Below are 22,371 nucleotides of genomic sequence, written 5' to 3' on the forward strand. Positions count from 1 at the left end.
AATGCTCTGTAGAGGAAATGTCAACTATTTCTGCTAGTAACTATTCCCAGGTACTGCAGATCTTTTAAGTGAAAAAACTGTGGGAACACTTCAAGCCAGGCTTCTGTCCATGATTCCCAACTGAGTCGCTGTTTAAACTAAATACGAGTGTGCACTGTTAGCCAATGTTTTCAGATTCATTTAGGATTTTAAAACCTTATTTAGCTGTCCGTGCAAACGCCTAGTCTCTAAGGAAAAGAGGTCCAGCGGATGCAGCCTTCTGTGGCATTCCACGTTCCTGATGGATGGGATCAGTTTAGTAGCCCATGCTTGGACTCTTTCAAGCCTCGCAATAGCCTTCTTCAGGGATGGCGACTGGAACTGCACTACTGTACATATTCCTCCCATACAATACAGTTGTACTGACAGAAAACTATCTCTTTGCTTCTGTAGCTAAACTCTTTATATAACTTAGAAGCCTTTGTGATCTTTTCTACTTCAGTACACTGTTTGGAGAACTTGAGGTCATTAATGATAAGTACACCTTAGTCTTTCTACATGTCACTACTGCTGATTGCACTCCTTTAAAAAGAGCAGTTGTTTCTTAGATTTACATGACCAGTGTGCATCACCTTGCACTTGGACAGGTTGAACAGCATTTAACACCATTCAAACCATTCAGACGCCTGTATTTTTACAAAATCTTTATGTTTGTAATTCTGTTGTCTTCTCAAAAAATGAGTCATCAACTTTCTCTTTGTGTCGTCTGCAAGTAATTGCATTTTGGATGATAATGTCCACATCTTTATTATTTATGTAAATGATAAATGATAATGGACCTAAAACTGAACCTTGGGCACTCCACTTGTAATTGACATTCTCCCAGACTATCACTCTCCGACACTAGCCAGTCGGTCAACTCAGGTTCGCCAGGGAAGTGTTGATGTAACTAGAATCTTCATGACAGACAGACAGACAGACAGACAATCAGACAGAAAGAGTACAAATGAAAGTGAATTTTATCCGACCTAGTAATCCTTTCGATGCTTTTTGAAATACAGGAAAATATGGCTAGAGGTATCAGGTATCTGTTATATGAGTCCAGGGTACAGACAGCAAAGCAAGATGGCTCCACTCAAACCCATCAAACACTCGACCTAAAATTGGCAGAAAACAATGAAAAGGACTGCGATGAAATATACGCGGGTGAATGGAAGATATTCGCAACAGTATCATAATCTATAAGGGAAAAAAAAATAACATTAGCAGTCAGGCTTCTGCGACTCATCCTCGGCTAAATAAAACTGTCTGGCCCTAGCTGGAGCCTCTTACACAATTGACGATGATACTATGTAGGTATGGATGGATGGATGGATGGATGGATATAACAAAACTCCGAAACCTGACAACAACGCAACAGGTAGCGAGCAAACCCCTCAGAGGATATCATTCTCAACCAGACACGGAATATCAGCTGCAAAACTTGCAGTGGTTGTATATGTACTGATAAATATGGTAAAACTCCGTCAGACGCTTTTAATGACGCGATCACGCAACAACTGGGGTTCAGTAGCTGACATTCTGAATTTGGTCTGATGTTCCCTAAGAAGGTGCTCGGGCAGTCATAAAGCCGTCATGACCCCGCAAGGGCAGGAGCCAGTGGTCACAACAATCGAAAGTGCTTGTTAAATGTGTGAGGAAATGCAATCAAGAGAGAGTTAATTACATAATAGTGTTGTGTTGTTGCTGCATCCTGCATGATCTGAATGAGAGATGTACAGTCAAATGCTAAAGTCTTTTCGCCTCCTCTGCCTCAGTCTCATTGGTGGATTCATAGATACTTGAATGAGACGCAGTGAACGAAGCTGCATATTATCACCCACATATGACGTATAATTTGCATCTCAATCCACCATCATTCAAGCGTCTATAAATCCAGCGATGAAATAAAGGCAGGAGAGACGAAGGGATTTTATTATTTGACTTTAAAATTAGTCAGAGATATGTATTATTCAGGTAAGAACTAGTTTACCTGTGGGACAGAAGTTAATTGGGTTTCAGGACAAGTTTTGGTTTTTAGACTTATACCAAAGAGTATAACACCGCAATGTAATTACTTGTACATGTTTATATTACTATTGATGTAGTTATGTCTCTGAAAATTTAAATGGAAACATGTACATTTAATTTATTAGCCTTTATTGTAAAGTGAGAGAGAGAGAGAGAGAGAGAGAGAGAGAGAGAGAGAGAGAAGATATCGGACTGGGAGAAGAAGGATTTTGTAAAAAGGAGAGAGGAGAATAATGGAAGGAGAGACAGGCAGATAGACAGACAGGAAGGTGTCAGTTCTGTAAGACAGGGGACAGGCATGGGGTGAGAGTGAGAAAAAAACAGAGAGAGAGAGAGAGAGAGAGAGAGAGAGAGAGAGAGAGAGGGGGGGGGGGCACCAGCACAGGGCCATAAACAAAGTACCATGAAGGGCTGGTATGGCACTCACAAATTGGAGTTCAGCAAGATTAATTTGCTTTGCCCCTGTGTGTGTTTTCATGCCTTCACTGTGGCTTAACTAATGAGGCTAGATCTATACTGAGCCCGATAATGGAAAGTTGATGGTAATGGCGGTGAGGGTGATAATAATAATAATAATAATAATAATAATAATAATAATAATAATAGTCAGCATGTATTATTATCATCTTCTATATAAGGATGAGGTGAAGTGGTAGTAGTAGTAGTAGTCGCAGCAGTAACAGTAGTAGTAGTAGTACTAGTAGTGCTAGTAGTAGTAGTAGTAGTAGTAGTAGTAGTAGTAGTAGTAGTAGCACTAGTTGTAGTAGTAGTAGTAGTAACAATAATAAATATCAATAACTACATTGTTATTAGCATAGTAAGAGAGGAAGAGGTGATAGAAAGAAATGAAAGAAGCTAGGTGAGAGAGAGAGAGAGAGAGAGAGAGAGTCCGGACACAGCTGCTTATTAACTCCGGATTTAGCATGACTTTTAGTGGGATTTGCCGGTCCAGTCACAGCACAGTCAGCCAAGAAAGCAGCGATACGGACTGACAGCCACTCACCCCGCCTGTCTGTCATGGTGGGGCAAAGGCTAGGGCAAATATACATCAAGGGACCCTCCTGCTTGTTCCCAAATTCCACCTACTCAGTCCCCTGCTGCAGAAGTGTCCTTTGGGCCACCTGCTGACACCAGCCTTCACAGTGGAGCTGCTAGAGAGAGGGGGAGGGAAGGGGAGGATCTCGTGGCTTCCTCTTAGGCATTCATGTTCTACTAAAGACGGTGCAGTAGAAGAAGAGGCCCCAACATCTCGAAAGTAGATGCTTATACGGACTGCACGCAGCTCCTACAGCACAGAGGCTCCCGAGGCATCGCAAAGGCGATCCTGAGGGAAGCTTTACGAAATTTAATGTGCAAGAAGACGTAGCTTCATTAGTGATCACCACCTGCGACTGAGCTGAGCTGCTTATGCCCCGCACCTACATTCGTGTGACAAAAGTTATACAGCGGTGTTGTCTGGCTCTCGCAGTAACTGGAGGCCTGGTAGCGAGCCCTGCTGGTGCAGGAGGTGCAGAATGACTGGTGGAGATGATGAATTTCACCATAATGTGGCAAGAACCACTTAGTGAGTCACTGCTGCATTCCTGGATCTGCACCAAAAGACACAGAGTTGTATGCCGGTAGGCTTCCTAGCACTTCTTCCTTATCATTTAGTGTCTGTATATTTAATGCTTTATTGTATGGTATTTGTGCAGCATTCGGCTGGATTTAAGAAAACATGAATAACATACAAGAGAACAAAGGTGTAATATGTAAAAATAAATCGTTAAAGAGTACACGCTGGAAAGAGTCGTTAGCTGAGGAGAATGACTCACAGTACGTCTAGTAGCCAGTCTGATATTACCAGTTGTATGGGCCATTCTGGGGACCATCCAAGGCGGAGAAGTGTATTAGTTTTATTGTACCCTTGTACTGTACATGAATATATTTCTTGATAAAGAAGAGAAAACATTACTAAAGTTTCCAGTTGTCTTTTTGGTAGATGACGCTGTAATCAGTGATGAGGTTACTTGAACGAACTGAGGTTAGTAAACAATGGTAGTAATAAGCGCAACACTGAAATACCTTTAATGATGATGATTACTATTTTGAAGATCGTGCGTGTAATTATTAGAATAATGATAGTAATGCTGATCTGCTGAGCCAGATAAGAATTTTCCGTCCGTGGGTCCGTTCCTTCGTTCGTAATCTACTGACCGCAGTTATGGACCTATGCTGTCAACGAAGGTTTCAGTTGAGTTCTCTCAAGCTGACGATGTGCCCTCGATTACGTGGTCTACGCTCTCAGGTCAACCCCAAAATCACAGTGATCAAGAAAAGGTTAAGGCCATAAAGTACGCATCTTTATTTGCAGTATAAACATGAAATTCGTTTAGCTGGAAAGGTTCTTACCTCCGCCAAGGAGGTTATGTTTAAGCCTGGGTTGGTTTGTCTGTCTGTCTGTTACAGAATTACTCAAAAAGTTATGAACGGATTTTGATGAAATTCTGTGGAAGGGTGGGTCATGGGCCAAGGAAGAAATGATTAAATTTTGGGTTGGATCCGGAACCGGGTTATCCCGCACAATATCTCCAAATGTTCTCAATGAATTTCAGTGAAATTTTATGGAAATGTGGGCCACAGACCACGAAAGAATTAAATTTGGGGGTGGATCCGAATCCGGATCCTTTATCCACGGATCTGGATCCTGATCCTTTTTAATGGCAATGGCATTGGCAGAGGTATGCCCTCTATGAGCGTTTTCTAGTTTAAAATGCAACAGTTTATACCCTCATCACGGTTTTCATACAACCCGCTGGAAACTGACAAACTGCAAAATACTTTAAATACGCGCATGTGTTGTTGCATTATTAGGTGGTGGAGGTAAGCAGGGAGGAGTAGGCAAGGATATAGACAGGGAGATAGGTAGCACGGTAGGTAGGCAAGGAGGTAGGTAAGTAAGTAGTTATGTAGGAAGGGAGATTAGTAGGCAGGGACAGGGGCAACGAAGGAGCTTGGCAGGATTGCAGATGGGGAGGCAGGCAGGCAGGAAGGTAAATGGGTAGGTAGGTAGGCAGAGAGGTAGGTAGGGAGGTTGACAGGAAATTAAGTAGGGAGGTAGGTCGGCAGGCATATTGGTAGACAAGCAGGGAGGTGGGTAAGTAGGTGGGCAGATAGGGAAGGGGAAGGTCAGGAAGTAGGTAAGGAGGTGCAGTAGGTAGGAAAGTAAGAAGGTAGGGAGGCAGGCAAAAACGTACGATAGGTATGCAATTAGGTAGAGAGGAGGTACGAAGGTAGGTAGGTAAGTAGATTGTTAGGTAGGTAGGGAAGAACACTGAGCAATGCAGGTTAACCCTTCCCATGACAAAGAAGTAACTTACATCTTAATACCTGCCGGTGAAAGGATCGCTTGGCCTAACAAAGTCGCTGCAAAACCTGAGATCAACACATAACGAAGAACCCGCTGCACACGGCAAGGATCACATAAGACTTCGACTTTAAGGCCTAAGCTTGGCAATAGACAGCTAGAATTTTTAATATAACGCTGGTAATCATTAGAAATATTATAGTAAAAGCATTAACAGTTCTTGTAAAGTTAATAACGAAAGTAATAATAATGAATTACTCACCCTGAAAGAGAAGATATGACTTATTACCTCGTTACCGACCCAATCAAGAGCGGGATTTTCAGCGTCGTGAGAATGCCAGGCCAGGCGAATGAACCAATCAAGAAGCAGGAAGTTACCTGCGGCTGACTGGCCGATTCTGTGACGGAATGACTCACCTCGCGACGCCAGACGGTCATTTACCAAGTTAAAATGCGGAATTTGCCACACCGCCACACAGACCTTCCTGCTGCGGACCATTCCAGCAATGAACACTAATTTTTTTCATCTCAGGAAAATTACACTTACTTTATTAACTTGCTATTATGACAAACAACCTAGCCTAACCCAACCTAACCTAATGCAACCTGACCTCACACCCTAATCTGGTCTAACCCTAATAACCTAACGTAGCCTAACGTAACTAGACCTTCCTAAAAAATAAAAAGTGCCCAGTTCGACCACAGTTGGGATTTGTTTTCAGGATAGCGTTGGTCGGCTGGTCCCAGCTGGCCTAATGATGCCATAACGTAGCAGTAGAGGTGCTGTGTGCCGCATGTTCCGCCTCCATCTCACTGGCTCTCCTCACTTAACACCTTCCATTTGCTGACGTCTTGCTGCCTCCAAGCGTTTCACTCACGCTAGGGCAGTGTCAGAGCGATGAAGGGTTTAATCCTCATCCTTCAGCGGATGGCTCATCTGTTTTCCTCTGGTTAACACAAGATGATTTTTCTCACCAACAGGAAACCTTTCTGGATCTGTGGTCTTATGAAGGCTGAATGTAACCGCTATAGTTAAGTAGATCTCTCCTAAAATAAATCGCACTGGGACAGGATGAGTGTAATATTAAAGGACGTCACCGTACTGAAATGCTCAAAACAAAACACATACATGCACATGGGATATGGGAATACTTGTCACCGATGATGCCATGAAGCGTATGTGTCGAACCTCTTGGATATAATGATGGCTGTGTTGGTGGCGTGTACTGTGATCCTTTTCATCCCGACATTATAGTATCCTTTAATCCATCCCATATCAGTATACAGTCAACATCAAATGTACTGTCACCTTCTTGCTTTTCTTTCCATGAACTTTGAAAACAAGTTAAATGAATCCACAGCAACTGAAAATGATGACAGTGATTTGTGGCCGAATAAAACCCTCATTGTTGTTGCTGAGAATTCACCACACTGATTTACAAAGGTCATCGAGAGAAAAGTTGGAGAAGGACACAGGACTTTTGATGACGACTGTACAGTATTATTATTTCCTAACGATAATTAATAGGTTATTATATTATATGTTACCCAATCGTGACTCTTCAGTATGAGAATATGGACCCAGTAGGGAAGTATGAAGAAAAATATAGTGCAAGACCTCCTTCAGTAAGTGGTTAAAGTGGTCAGTTGTTTGAAATGACGTGAGTTCGATCCCAGGATGAGGCAGGAAACAGTTTGATGGTTCGACTTTCGCTGACACAGATTTATTGATCTTCCACAAGACCCATTTACATGTCATAAAAATACCCTCGCTAACACCATCACACCAGCCCTGAATGAGACAGTGTATGTTGTCAATATGGATAGTGGAAAATGGTGCTGAAGTTGGTGCCATGTGAAGGTGTGGGACAACTAGAAGGATTGCTGGGCCTAAGGGAACGGGCTGTCAAGTCTGTGCATAGAGGAGGACGCAGTGAAAGAAGAATATATATATATATATATATATATATATATATATATATATATATATATATATATATATATATATATATATTGTTACGGAACAGAGAAAGATAACGTACACTTTAAGTGAGAATATTAAGAGTCACTACTGTCCTGTAAAGTTCCAGGTTCAAAACAAAAGAGTTAGGTAAAATTACAAGTTAAAGTTTAATGCTCAAACTTACAACAAAACATTCAGGACTCATAAGGATAATGTAATGGCAAATAAACAGGTTAAATATATGGTTAACTGCAATAGCCTCTATTAACACGAAATTAGCAAGAGTAAATTTATCTAAGTCAGCCCTGATAAAATGAGATACCAGATAATACTCAGTGAATGCCAGATAAATTATTACAGATACAAACTATTATCAAAAATGACTGACATAAAACCCAACATTAATCAAAAACCTCACTAGGCCTAAGAATTAACACCTTATGCTACACAGTACAAGAAAAAATGCAACAACAGTTATACTCAAATCACACACAGCTGCTAGATGGTTGGAGACTTCCTGAGCACTGTACAGGGGAGGACAGAGATGTGAACAAAATGAGGAGTAGATCTAAGTGGCAATGATGCAGAGACTGAGCTCATTATATAGGGGCCAGGAGAGCTTGATACAACTTGTAAGAAGGACGCGCAAATGAAGCCATGGGGACAAAGAGCTGAAAATCCCGCTCTGAATAACAGAGAGAACGACTTACTCTACTATAACGGTAGAAGGGGGGGACTGAGGCAGAACACGCTCGTGATCAAACATGCAGCAACTGTGTGTTAAAATTACACAAAGGATGATGAAATCATAGGCTATGTAACAATATATATATATATATATATATATATATATATATATATATATATATATATATATATATATATATTGATGACACCAGCAGCAGCACGGCCGCTATCACAATCATGAACATGTGTTTCTGAAGGTTAAGTAGGAAATAAAACTGGTGGATGGAGGTGATCAAGAAACCATTAAACGAAGATAAAAGACCACAACATCCCCCTCAGAGACCAAAATCAATCTTGAAGACCATTATCACGACAAAACATTCCCAATATCGTCATAAAATGTCTCTCTCGCAGTCGCTGCTTTGTAGGTTCTAACAAAGGGAACCCTGACTGCTATGTTTCTGCTTCTACAGTCAACGTTGGCGGTCCAGAGCCAGTAACATGAGGAGGATTAGGCCAGTTACCACAGAATCCTAACTGAGCTTTAAAACTTTCCAGTGAAGCTAGACCAGGACGGAATTAACAGTTCTCGTGACTCAAACCTTATGCAGACTGCAAGGAAGAAGCAATGAATATGAAGCTATAGGTGAAGGTATCAGAGAAAGGATAGAAACTACGGTAGAAAAGCATGATTCTGAACCAGATGTCTGATTCCCAACATTTGCACAGTTTAAACACAAACTAAAACTGGTGTGCAAGATTGGAAGGGAGGTGGAGATCGCAGAGCCATTCCTCGAAATTTTAAATCTGCAGTGGTTATCTGCCTTAACGTCCCTTGTACAAGCAATGGTCGTAAGTTTGGTTTAATTTACTACAAAAAAAAAAAAAAGAGAGAAAATATTTCTAAAAACCTTCTGTCAGAGCAAAGCTGCTTCATTTAAAACAAAGTAAATAAGCTGATGAAGAGTGCGGACGGTACTTGAACGATACTCTGCGATACAGAGATCTCCAGATGTACTGTGCATGGCTAAGTAGTTACAGAAGTGATATGTTGTCTGAACGGACACAAATTCGATCCCAGGTTGAAGGAGGAAACAGTCTTCTGAGTTTCGTTAAAACTGACTTGACTTACTTTCCACAAGACTCACCCACATGCTATAAAAACACCCCAGATAATACCACTTGCTTCAAATATAAATGAGACAGCCTAGGCATGTACACAGTATGGATGGTGGATAAAAGTTCAGCAGTGGTGACATGCGAAGGTGTGAACCACGTAAGAGAACTGCTGGGCCTCAGACAACGGGCTATCAAGTTTATGCCCAGAGTCAGACACGTAAAAAAATTATTGACGTTCATTAGACTAGAGGGTGATACAATCGGACAAAACCCAAGAAAATCGTTCACTGAGGAGGAGTGAAAATTTTACTGCCTGCTTCTTTTTATATCATCATCCTTTATTCTCCCGTCTGGAGCGTAGGTGCCCGGGGCTTGGGTTCTCTGTCCAAACATTTAAGGCGAGGGAGAACAGTCGTCATTTCTCGAGTGGCATTATGTAAACACTAAGCCCCAGCCACTCCTCAATTTAAGCCTTTACGGAGCACATCCGAGTGAAGCATCTTGTTCCACTCGGCCACCAGGCACTAGTTTCTTATAGGTAAATCTCACTAAATGTTTTCTTAAATATTTAAGTGTGCTGTGTGAATGCTACAGAGCCAAAGTTCTTTTTTCTTTTTGTAAGTTAAATTCGACACAGAACACCACGAGCCCCAGTTTACCCCCTTCACTACGATGCATGTTTTTATACTTTATTCCTGCCATCAATAGGTCATTATATTTACCTTACGAGGAACTTACAGAATTGGGAAGGTCAGACGCAGCCTCTACTAACTCTGGCTGTGAATGGCGTACTGTGCAGTTTACTTCACTTTACGTCAGACGATGTTACGACGCCGAAGAGAAAATTACGCCACCAAACATTAAAAAGAAAATTTTAATAACGTTTTCGCTGTGAATAAAATCTTTCTACCACCCATCCTTTAATGACCATCAGAAACTTAGTGGCGAGAGACAATGCTACTTAATACAGACATTTATGGAGCATGACCAGTTGCAAACCCCCAAGTGGCATCATGTGAGGAACAGACCCCAAACACCATTCAGATGTGTACTAAAATGGGCAATATCTAATAAGAGCCTGAACCCAGTAAAAACCAGGCGTCCATCCGGTTATATGATTACCACCCAATGTAGCAAATGGTGTCTAGGGCCACAAGAATCCATTTGGTTGTCACTCAGTGTAGACTCACCAGAAGATATCGCTACAGGTTAATGGATGATCATTGGTCCCACCTGCCACTACTCGACACTACGGCTGCCAAAGGATTAACTACAAGCGATTCCCTCCAAACCAATTAAATTAGTTTGGAGACAGCAAAAAGAGAATTTGAATGGTGTCATGGTAATGAAGGAGGAAATGAATAATGATGAACAAATCAAAACCTTCAGATCTGTGTGTGTGTGTGTGTGTGTGTGTGTGTGTGTGTGTGTGTGTGTGTGTGTGTGTGTGTGTGTGTGTGTGTGTGTGTGTGTGTGTGTGTGTGTGTGTGTGCGTGTGTTGCTTTGCTTCAGTATTTAAGCATAGCAATTAATCAGGCTTCTTTGCTGAAATGGCAAATAAAATCATTTTTGTTAAAAAAGAAAAAAACGTAGAATGAGGCCCCTAAATCCTATAAGCTGCTGAATGATGAGCGAGAGAGAGAGAGAGAGAGAGAGAGAGAGAGAGAGAGAATGACTTTTTTCACTTTTTCTCTAACATAATTTTATATTGTTGCAAACTCTGGATACACTTATTAAACTTATGGAGGCCCTGTCGGACTGAGGGGGTTACTGAAGGCTATCTTGTACTGCACCAGTTCAGAGAAGTTTGTCTTAAGGGCTCGTTACCTCGCCACTATGGTAATATAAGCTTCACTGGGGAGGTATGGGGTTCACTAAGGATTGTAATCATTCTTATGTTAGAGGTTAGCATCTCACTGACATGGTATTAAGCTTCATTAGAGATGGATGTGGATATTACTAAGATTTCTCCGGTAACAGCTTTAATAATGCTCGTGTTTACCCCTTGGCAACGATGGCGTTCTAATTTCTCATTTGTTTTTGCTTATTATCACTTTTATTTAGCTTTTGGACGAACTTTTGAACTGAACCCTTTAGAAATAGCCCTCATTAACCCCTTCATAACGACGGGTCATTCTGAGTTAAATAATACTGTCTTCTGGCAGCTGCTCGGTAAGGACGTTTGTCGGACTCTCGGGAAACCACCAAATGAAAGGCAAGGCTGCGCTTCACAAGTCTCGGGGTCTCGAGAGAGTTGAATCCTGCGGTGCGACAACAGGGGTCAGGGGCTGAGTGTAGTGGCGGGCCCCAGGCTGGCTGATGTTCAATGTGTCGAAGTTGGTCCCTCAATAAAAACAGTGACAAAGGCGTTTCTAGACCGGCCTCTTCTTTATCATGCTGAGCGGGTTTATGGTTCGTTTACTCACAAACATCACATACTGAAACTGCCTGTGGAAGCGGAAACGCAGTGAAAATGTTGGGCGGGAAAAAGACAGTTTTGAGCTTGAATTCTTTATTTTCTCTAAGGTTTCGGGCCAAACAAAACCCTTGTAGCCCGAAACGTTAGAGAAAATCAAGAAATCAAACTCTGATCTGTCTGTCTCTCACACCCAACAATTCCACTCGTCGCAATGGATCATCTACATAATGAAATGTTGGGAATATTAACAGAAATCTGTGACTGTGGACGCGGTAACAGGAGTGAATAGTTTTGTTTGTTACCCTTGCAACAAAAAAGCGGCGATTTTGGAAAAGATCTTTAGACACATTCCAATTCAACGTTGTTAAATAAAAAAAAATAAAAAAAAGCACATTCCAATCAACACTAAAAACTAGTATTGATATATGCAAATGTGTGGACTGGGGTGCCGGCTTGCAAATAACCCTGCAGTAAAAAGGTGAAAAAAATACCTCTGACCTGCAATGTATCGCTTAATCCTCTATTCGAAAAAAAAAAAAAGGTCCAGGGAAAAAGAGCATATTAGCCGTATTATGGGATTGGACTGATTTTGCGTTTTCCGATTTTTTTTTTTTTTTTTTTTTGACTCCACAGTGTTCCGCTTAGTATCGAATTTCTGACAGAGGGAAGTTCTTTCCTAGCGTGTATTTGACGTGTTTAATCCAATAGTTTGCCCTGTGAGTATGCCTTAATATCTTCTCTCAGTCTTTCCTTTTTGTCTATATATATTTCCTTTACTTGTCAAGATAATGAGGGTAAAGTTATTCCGAAGTGAGATCCTGCCTGTTTAGCTGCTTCGGCCAAAAAGATAAAAGATGAAGAAGGTGGTAGAGAGATGAGAAATAAGGGAGAATGGAGAGATGAAAGATGAGGAAAGAAATGTTTGATGATGGGGAAGGTAGAGAGATGAAAGATGAGGATGGAGAGAGAAAGATGAAAGATGAGGAAGAAGATAAAAATGAAAGGTGAGGGAGAAGGTAGAGAAAGAGATGAAGTATAGGAAGAAGGTAGAGAGATGAAAAGATAAAGAAGGGAGGGAGATGAAAGATGAGGAAGAGAGAGAAATGAAAGATGAGGAATAGAGAGAAAGATGGAAGATGAGGAAGGATGACAGATGCAAAGTGAGGAAGAAAAAGAGAGGAAAGATGAGGAAGGAGGGGGAAGAGATGAAGAGATGAGGAAGTACGCTGATATGCATTGCTTGTACACTTCCGTCAAATCTTGTGTCCTACTTCCAACCACACGGAAGCTTTGCCACATAAGGACCAATAATCTACCTCCCTCTTTTTCACTCTCAACTATGTCACTCTAAATCATTGCATCCCTCTCCTCCCTAAGCTCATTTGTTCTAACTTTATGGCTGAAAATAATGTTGTGGTTGCGAGCGAGACACAACTATTGACTGCCACTGTACCTACTCACCTGCAATAATTTACTGTAATGTAACTGAGTGCTGAGGTCCATCTACATAATTATGCCCACCATCCACCCACTTTCTGTAGCACAACCAGCAGATGACTACACTGAGAGACAAACCAAGGGGTGGCTATGTCCAACCCCTCGAGTTTGCAAGTCTCCCCTAACAATGATTTGCCTGGAAACTGGAAGAACAAAAGCCTTGGGAGTGAAGTAGGTGATCTGAGGACATTTAATTCCTAGTTTGTCTCACCATATAACTTTCTGACTGGTGGGTTCTGTGAGCTAAATAAAATCGTTCGCTGTCTTTTAAGTATAATCCAAAATTTTATATACTCGAGGAAAACATTAATGGTAATGGATTTAATAGTTTTGGTGACCTATTTTTTATTTATTTATTTTCTTTTTTGAGCGTAGTCCAAACGTGTGCTCTTACCCGGAATAAAATGCTTAGTAATTCCCAGCCAGAGTTAGTTACCAGCTTTAACAATCACACACACTATTCTCAATGGATTATATATTAAGCGTCATAGGAAGCTTTGTAGCACCTGTTCCTTACCGATTTAGTTTACATAATTACCCAAACATTAATTTGTATGCTGTGTAATTGGTTTTATTATCGACATACTTTGCATCAGTAATTTAAAAGAGGATGATGTGGTGTAATGTAGAGTAAATCGCTTAGGGAAAGGGTGTTACCAAATTTCCTGAGCCACTTGGAATACCACACGTAATCCTTACTACTCCAAACTACCCTCTCTTACCCTAACTACCCAGAGAGCAATTATCCACCTAACCAGTGCCATTAACAAGCATAACCATCATAAGTACAGTATCATCCTACCTACTGTACAGTCTCCTGGTAACAAGCCATTCTCACCATTCATAGTCACCTTAAGAGCAATAAACAGACTAACTATCGGCATTAACAACCATTATTCACCATTATAACTACCACATCAAGCTACCATGCCGTAGTAACAAGCCATCCCAACTACCACTATTACCAAAAACACTCTTAACCACTACCAATCACCACTTACCACCAATAACTACCATCTTCGTTGTAACCATCCATCCTAATTGCCAAGAACCACCCGGAATTGCTGTAACTACCATGAGAGCTCTTAACAGTCCAACTATCGGCACTAACAGCAATTATTATCATCGCTACTACGGCATATAACTGGAGCTAACCATCCTGATCGGCCGCCACCCATCGTAACTACACTACTTTCATTATTAAAACTACATCCTCAGCCACGAGCAACCTCTCTTTATCACCATAGCAACCATACTATCTAAACCATCCATTTAGTCACTCAGATCCAACCAGAAAAACCATAACTACCGAGAGAGCAAGTAAGTCTAACTATACCCATTTTACTCTTACTTGGCCTAAAATTGCCATCTCTCAACCTTGTATGCTGAGTTGTAACAACAAATTAACACTAGAATACGATGGTAGTAGAGAAGTGGTGTGGAAAAGATGCACAGCTTTAATATTGTCATTTTCTATTATTGGGTTACGTGAAATTAGCTGCAATAGGAGGATTTTTTTTTTTTTTTTTTTTTTTTAATGTGTCCGACTTTGGGCAAAGGCTTCAGGGTCTATATCTCGGGGGCAGTAGCCTTTCCCAAGGCCCAGTAGTCCTCCTACACCTCCACGTGTCACCACTTCGGGGCTAACACCCACCGTCCATACTGAATACATGCTAGGGCTGTCTCATACAGGACTGGCGTATTGGTATTAGCTGGGGTATTTTTACGACATATCGGCGGGTCATCTGGTAGATCAGGAAAGTCGCTTTTTATGACATTCAAATCCTTAAACTGTTTCCTGCCCCTGCCGGGATTCGAACCTGGGTCCATCAGGACTGCAGGCCGCCTCTCTACCGAAGCTGCAATAGGACGAAAATCTGGGCCAAGCTGAGGTGAAAGGATTAGAGTTCATTCATAAGAGCATTTGAAATCATAGTTACTGCACATAACCACAACTACCACATCACTGTAAATACCATACCATCAGATCCATCCATCAAAACCACAATGCCCATCTTAACCATCCATCCTAACCACCAGCAACCACCCATAATCATCGTAACCACCAGGAGAACAGTTAACAGGCTAACTAACGGGACTAACAAGCCTTGTATATCCTGTAACTACCAAATCACCAAAGCCATCCATCCTAACCATCCATCATAACCACCCAGACCCACCAGCAATTACCCTAACTACCAGGAGAGCAGTTAACAAGCCATCTATCATCACTAACAAGCCTCCTAACTACCAGCAAGATCATCACAACATTATCATGGATCCTGCCAATATTCTCCGCATCATTACCAACAGCACTTGGATGGGTAAGTCTGATTTGTGTGTTTGTAGTTGTGTTTGTAAAAATTGATAGATAATAGCGCATATCCTCCCTCCCCCCCCCTCTCTCTCTCTGTCAGTACACATTGAAATCTCTGGTCTTTTGTTACATATCATGCAAGTGCCACTATTTATCCAGTCTACAAATGTGATGGTAGGCTGTATGCTTTTATGTTATGGTGTGCCACAGGAAAAGAAGCGCGCGCGCGCGCGCACACACACACACACACACACACACACACACACACACACACACACACACCGCTCGCTGGTGCAGTGGTAACGTTCCCGCTTGCCAACTGGTGGACGGGAGTTCGCGCCTCGCTCAGGTTGCGAAAAGTTTCACTGACGAAGTGGGTGGTTACTGTCCCCCTAGAGCAAGGGGACGGGTGTGTGCGTGTGTGAAGGTCACAGCCTTGCCCTTAGATCGGACTATATGAGCTCTCAGCTCCCTTCCGGGAGGGTAAAAGCTGACCATCACGACCATCAAGTGATCCTGACCGACCCGGTGAATTAATTACACACACACACACACACACACACACACACAGGCACAAATATGTATTTGTTTTTTATTCTAGTTTAATTACCTGTCACTAATATGTGTCAACAATTTTATGCTTTTATTCCATCATATTAACATTTTTTTTTCTATATAATGCACACACACGTCTTTAATTCCGAGTATTGTATTTCACGAGGACACCCTTTATATTCCCATTCATTTACCTCTAACTTTTAACCTCACTAACTCCTTCTTGACTTAGTATACACTTATTATTAATAGGGTGGCCACCTACCGGTACTATTTTTTATTGGCAGTATTATTCTAGTGATTTCATTATCCTTTAATCATTTTTTTTGGGGGGGAGGGGGAGAGGGGGGAGGACTTCTTATGACGGGAGAAATTTCGTCTACCCGGGGAAATAATTTGATATATATGCCTTAGTGTATGGTTAATTGTATGATGTAGCAGTTGTATGAATCTGCTAGCCGCTAAGAAATCTATTGTAACTAACTCAAGAACTGTTACAAGCCAACATATTCTTACCCGCCCTCTCCCAGCCAGTAGCAGCCCAAACTTCATACAGGCTGTACTACTTAGCTCAGTAAATCAAGTATCTCCACTCTGAGTTTGCTCTGCCGCCTACACCAGAATCCAATTGTAACTAGAGAGAGAGGCACAGACAGACAGACAGACAAAGAGGGAGGGAGGGAAGGAGGGGGAATACATACATACATCCATACATGCAGATAGACATTCTCGTATAGGATCTCCGTGCATTTCTGTCTTTCCAAGTAATAAAAGAAAATCCCTGTCTACCCTCATATACCACTACCATTGTCGTTCCACCCTGTTCTTGGTCTTCCTCTCCTTCCCCTTCCAGTCACTCCAGTCTCATACACTCAGGTCCTGTCACGTTATATATTGCACTGGGAAACAAAAACAAACCGTGTCCCAAGGATGATTATTGTTTGTGCTGAATCCAAGTAGGTTGGTAAAATCCTCAATCAGATAAGGGTTTTGAGTGACATGCAATTCAGTTTTTAAAAACCCATATATTTACATACTGTTGAACACTACAAACTTGTAGTTTAAACTGTAGCTTTGTTTAATTTTCTGTGGTATTTTGCCTCAAAAATGTCTCTCTTAAGAGTCCAGCAGTAGTCAGCCAGCATACTGGGGCTCCAGTTGCCTTGGTAACGCTTTTCCATGTTGGAAATGTCCTGGTGAAAACGCTCACCGTGTTCATCGTTCACCCAGGTTTTGTGGGGAAAAAAAAAAAAAGTCCAGTTGAGAGTCCAAAAAATGAATCTTCAGTGACATATTGCGCCCCACTGCTTGGTAAGACTTAAGAAGGCCACCCACTATTTCAAGATAGTTTTCAGCCTTACGATTTCCCAGGAAGTTTGTGCAGACACTTGAAACTTTGCCAGGCAGCTCTCTCAACTCCATTCAACTCTCCTTCAAATTCATCATCTCGTAACAATCCTTTAATCTGAGAGCCTACAAAAATACCTTATTTAATTTTGGCATCACTGATCTGAATCCAGTTTGCATTTTATCCATGGTTTTAACAGTTTTTTAAAGGTCCAAGCTTGATGTACAAATGGGGAAGGTACACTTTCTCAGGGACAACAAGTGGCCAGTTCACAACATTTTTCTTGCCTGGAACAAGCGAGGTACGTTTTGGCCAATCCTTCTGAATGTAGTGTTTTTGCTTGTCCCTCCTGTCCCACTCACATAAAAAAACAACTACTTTTTGTAACCCAGCTGCAACCCTAGCAAAAGTGCAATGACCTTTAGATCTCCACAGATATTCCACTTATACTCGTATTTTTTTATACTGAGCTTTTTCTAGAAGTAACTTCATGTTGTTGTATGACTCTTTCATGTTTGCAGCACGTGCAATAGGTACAGATGGAAATTATTCCGTTATGAAAATAGACCGCTTTCAAACTCACTTTTGTGGAATCAGTAAACAAGCATCTCTCGTCCACATTGTGCTCATGACCAAGAGCCCCGATGAGTGAATTAACGTCTTTGTAAAACACAAGTCCATCTTCTTGAGAGAAACATTTTTTAAATCATCATGGCAGCTACGAAAACAAAACAAAAAAGCTTTAGTATCCCGCTGCAGTAGATCACAACCCTTTAATCTTAATCCTAAAAGTTCACTCTGCTTCTGATATAAATCCAAGTCACGAACAAGGTCATTCAGATCTCCTTGTGACAGTATGTGTGGTTCATTGGAAGAACAGGTAGCCAGGAATGTTGGATCAGTCATTTCTTCATCTTTTTCCTCGTGATATGCTCCAGCTGCGTTTGTTTTCTCCTGACTTAAAGTTACATGCTCTGGAGGACTTGGTACGGGAAGTTCAGCACTGTTGGGAACTGGTCTCATTGCAGAGGTAGATTAGGGTAGTTCACTAAGCTTTTTGTTTTTGAAGTGGTACTTTTTGTACTTACAAGCCAGAAATAACAGTCTGTTGTGTGATCTTTGGCTTCCCTCCAAATCACTGGAACAACAAGTGGTATGTAACATGATGATGAACCGTTTAGCCATGCTGTGAATAGTCTTAGACATGTCACACAACTAATGTGAGGGGCCCAACGATTGTCCTGATCGCCCACTGTACATTCGTAATAAAGTTCACTGCATTTTTTTTTTTTTTACGAATGGTGTAAACTTCCGTTTCTGGGATTTAAAAGTCAGTTCACCATACATAGCAAAAGGAATTCTATCTATCTATCTATCTATAGCCCGACGCCCTAATCCCGCAAAGGGTGGCCGCAGACAAAACGCCTCCAAGTCACTCTGTCACCCACCATTTGACTCCCCTCCCCCCAACTCACCCCCCCCTCCCTCATATACCTCTCAACTCCATCCCTCCACCTCATCCTCGGTCTACCCCTCCCTCTCCCTCCCTCCACCTCACCCACATACACCCTCTTAGTCAGTCTTTCACTCTCCATCCTCTCCACATGTCCAAACCACCTCAGTGTATTTCTCCTAATCTTTTCAACCACATCCACATCTACCCCACAACGTTCCTTCACTTCTTCATTCGTCAACCTGTCCCTCCATGTCACTCCACATGCTCCTCTCAAGCAAAAGGAATTGCTATGATTAAAACACTTCTGTGGCATGACAAAGCATCTAGATGAACACAACTGGTGTAAAATAAAAAGAAATAATACTTAAGAAAGTAGCAACACACATACGCTATTTACACTGTGGCACCAACAAGCAGACTGGCTTGAAGCTGCTCTGCATACAGAAACTAGGCTCTGAACAGGTCTAAACATGTTTCAACCTGCACAGTTTGCTGCTCTGACCAAATTTATCCTGCCTGCTTTATCAGATCTTTCTCTCCAAAGGAATAATTGTATAAATTTTTCAGGAAATTTCCTGCCTAATATTAAATTATTAATGTTATTAATATTGTATCCCATGATCATAACAAAATTGCGAACGTATGAACATGGCGTCACAAGAACACTAAGCCTGATGGGAAAAATCTGATTTCTTGTTTGGATTCAGCATGAAAACGTATACATAGGGCACCCATCAATGCCCCTGGGACGAAATTGTTGCTGACAAATGTTATCGAGATTGGGTGACCCGCCCCCCCCTCCCCCCAGTCGATTCCCGGGCCCGTCAGACTGGTGGACTCAGCTTGTTTCCCCCTTGTCCCGATTACCCATCAGTACAGTTTAGGACCTTGACATAAACTGACTCCTGCTGGTCGGGTTCTAGAGGAAAATGGAGACTTTAGCCAAAAATGATTGTCTCGTGGAGTCGATTAGCACAAATCTAACCCATGTTCTTAGGCCCGTTATGCCGTCGGTTACCGAACACCTCCTTCTAAGCAATTTATTTTGCCAATAGATCATTGCTATCCCCCTCTGCGTTATTTAAATTATTCTGATACACCATATTCTTCATAAATAACGTACAGATTATTAACCGTCCGTATTCGAAAATAAATCTCTCAGGAGGTGCGAGGGAGCCTCCTAAACGACGAGAATACAGGCCTAGTGTACTTTTATACTTTGAGGCCGTATGCAGTGAGAGGTTGGCTCCTTGTAAGTCCAGGCAGTGTTGTTCCTACTTTTGAACCCAATCTCTCTTGCATTATTCCTGGTGTTTTATTACAGCTGCAGATAAGATGACCAGCTTGTGAGATGAGAACAGGTGGTATAGCCTACTGCAGCGATGGTGATAATCCTGTGCACTAACGCAGAAAGAACAGTGCACACCTCCCTTAGGAAAAACTTAACCTATCAAACCTTCTGTGCATGTCTTCCTGTGTGCATTTACAGAGACATCGTGTTGGGGGAGGGGGGAGGGGGAAACACATGTTGGAAGACTGTGCATCTATAAAATATTTCTTACTTTATGTGTGTTTGTCTGTCCGCTGTCTATGGCCAGTTTTCAAGCTACAGTTTTGAATATTTGCCTGTGTATAGAGATAACCCCGAAGAACGACAGATCGACAATAACAATCCAGGTTTCAAGTAAAAATAGCGAAATTTTGCATGACCTTCGACAAATGCGTAGGTAATGAGTCAATACTACAGAAAACTGCGCTTGGCGGGTTGGGGGAGGGAGGCTTGACCCCGAATACCAACCGGGCCGATGATTTCCGATCTGTGTACCATTTTTGCATTTTTTCTTTTACCTAGGAATGGCTAGGTTAGGTTTGGTTTGTTTTCCTTAGTATCAGATTTAGTTTGTTAGTCAGTTTAGTTATCTGTTAGGTTGGGTCAGGTTAGGATAGGTTAAGTTAGGAAATGGAAGAACGATCGTCCTTGGACACAAACAGCGTGTAGTGCAAAAAATTGTTTCAAGGAGCGGAATTCTGCGACCCCGCCAGAAAGCATCCACAGTTTTCTGTATAATGGTATGGGTTTTTGTAAGGGCATATGTGTAGACGCAGTTTGGTTGTAGACACCATATGAACTGCATTTAGGGGTAGGCACTTCCCTCATCCTCGACCCCCATAGATAATATCCACAGCTTTCACGAGAAAGGAATGAAATTTCGTACGTTCATCGATACAGATCACAATAGGAGATGGGCGCCAAAGAAACTGAAACTGAATCTGAAGGAGGGGACGGAGCCACTGACCACGGATCCCAAAGAAAATTCGCAGTTTTCAGTGACAAAGGGTTGGGTTAGTGAATGTCGTATATTTGTATTTGGTGTGGGTGCTGATATGGAATGAATGGATGGCGATGGACATATCATGGTTGTCATCATCCGTCCCAGAAATTACCTAACTTTTGACTAAGGTTATTTGCATGCAGAGAAAAAATATTGAGACTTTGATATGGTATAAACACGACAAGTCAAAAGCTACGGCAGTGGAGATGAGGTTATTGAGGAATGTGTGTGGAGTAAGGAAAGTGGATGGCGTTAGAAATAATATGATTTCGTGAAAGATGAGGCGTAAGATGTGAACAGCAGAGTTGAGAAGAGTGTGCTTAGATGGTAAAGCCGTGTGAAGAGCATGGGTGTAAACAAAGTGGCGAAAAGGTGTGAGTGAGTGAGTTTGATGGTGGGAGGAGGCGTGGTAGACCAAGAAAGTGAATAGCCTAAGAACCGGTATGGCTGTGTGAGAAAGCGAGATATAGAGACAGATTAGGCTAGGGAACTGACAAGGGATCGAGCTGACTGGATGAATTTTGTACGGAGGAGTGCGTGACAAGGCTTGGCGTATATGTCTGGGAGAACATGCCTGTGAGGTGGCGTTAGGATTAAGTGGGTTTGAATGGTGAGTGAGTGAGAGGCCCATTTCACCGTGCTGGGTATTGCTTAGTTTTCTCTCAATTATGTTTTACTCTTTTCTTGGTTTTAGGACGCTGCCTTACCCTATCTTGGGTGGGACAAGAGGTTAGGACGATTATGTTTATGATGATGGTAATTATTACTGGTGGGGGCGCCCACCATCAACTCACTTGATGTAGTGTTGCTCTCGGGTGCTTGCCCTTTCCTCTCTTCCTTCCTTCTTTCCATCCTTCCTCATCTGTCTTTCTTTCCATCATTCTTGCCTCTTCCTTCTGTCTACGGGTGACTCTACACTGAGTGACAAGCCAAATGGTTTCCTGTACACCAGGAAACCATTTACTAAGCTGGGTGGTAACCATATAACCATATTAAGGTGCCTGGTGGTTTAGTGGGCAATTAAGGCGCTCCAGTCGGATTGAGCCGGTGCAACTTTATATCCAAGGGGTGGTTGGGGTTTATTGCTCACATAATGCCACTCAGGGATGAAAGAGACTTGTAATTCTCATAAAAAGTCAGGACCAACTTGCCTAGCCCTGGGCTCCTACGCTCCTCATGGGGCAACATTGCATTAGATGATGAGTGAATGGAAATTATTATTATTATTATTATTATTATTATCGTTATCATCATCATCATCATCATCATCATCACCATTATT

Source organism: Coenobita brevimanus, chromosome 46, assembly GCF_032717465.1.
Source record: "Coenobita brevimanus isolate Jiangsu-jjx chromosome 46, ASM3271746v2, whole genome shotgun sequence".
In the NCBI taxonomy this organism is placed as follows: Eukaryota; Metazoa; Arthropoda; class Malacostraca; order Decapoda; family Coenobitidae; genus Coenobita; species Coenobita brevimanus.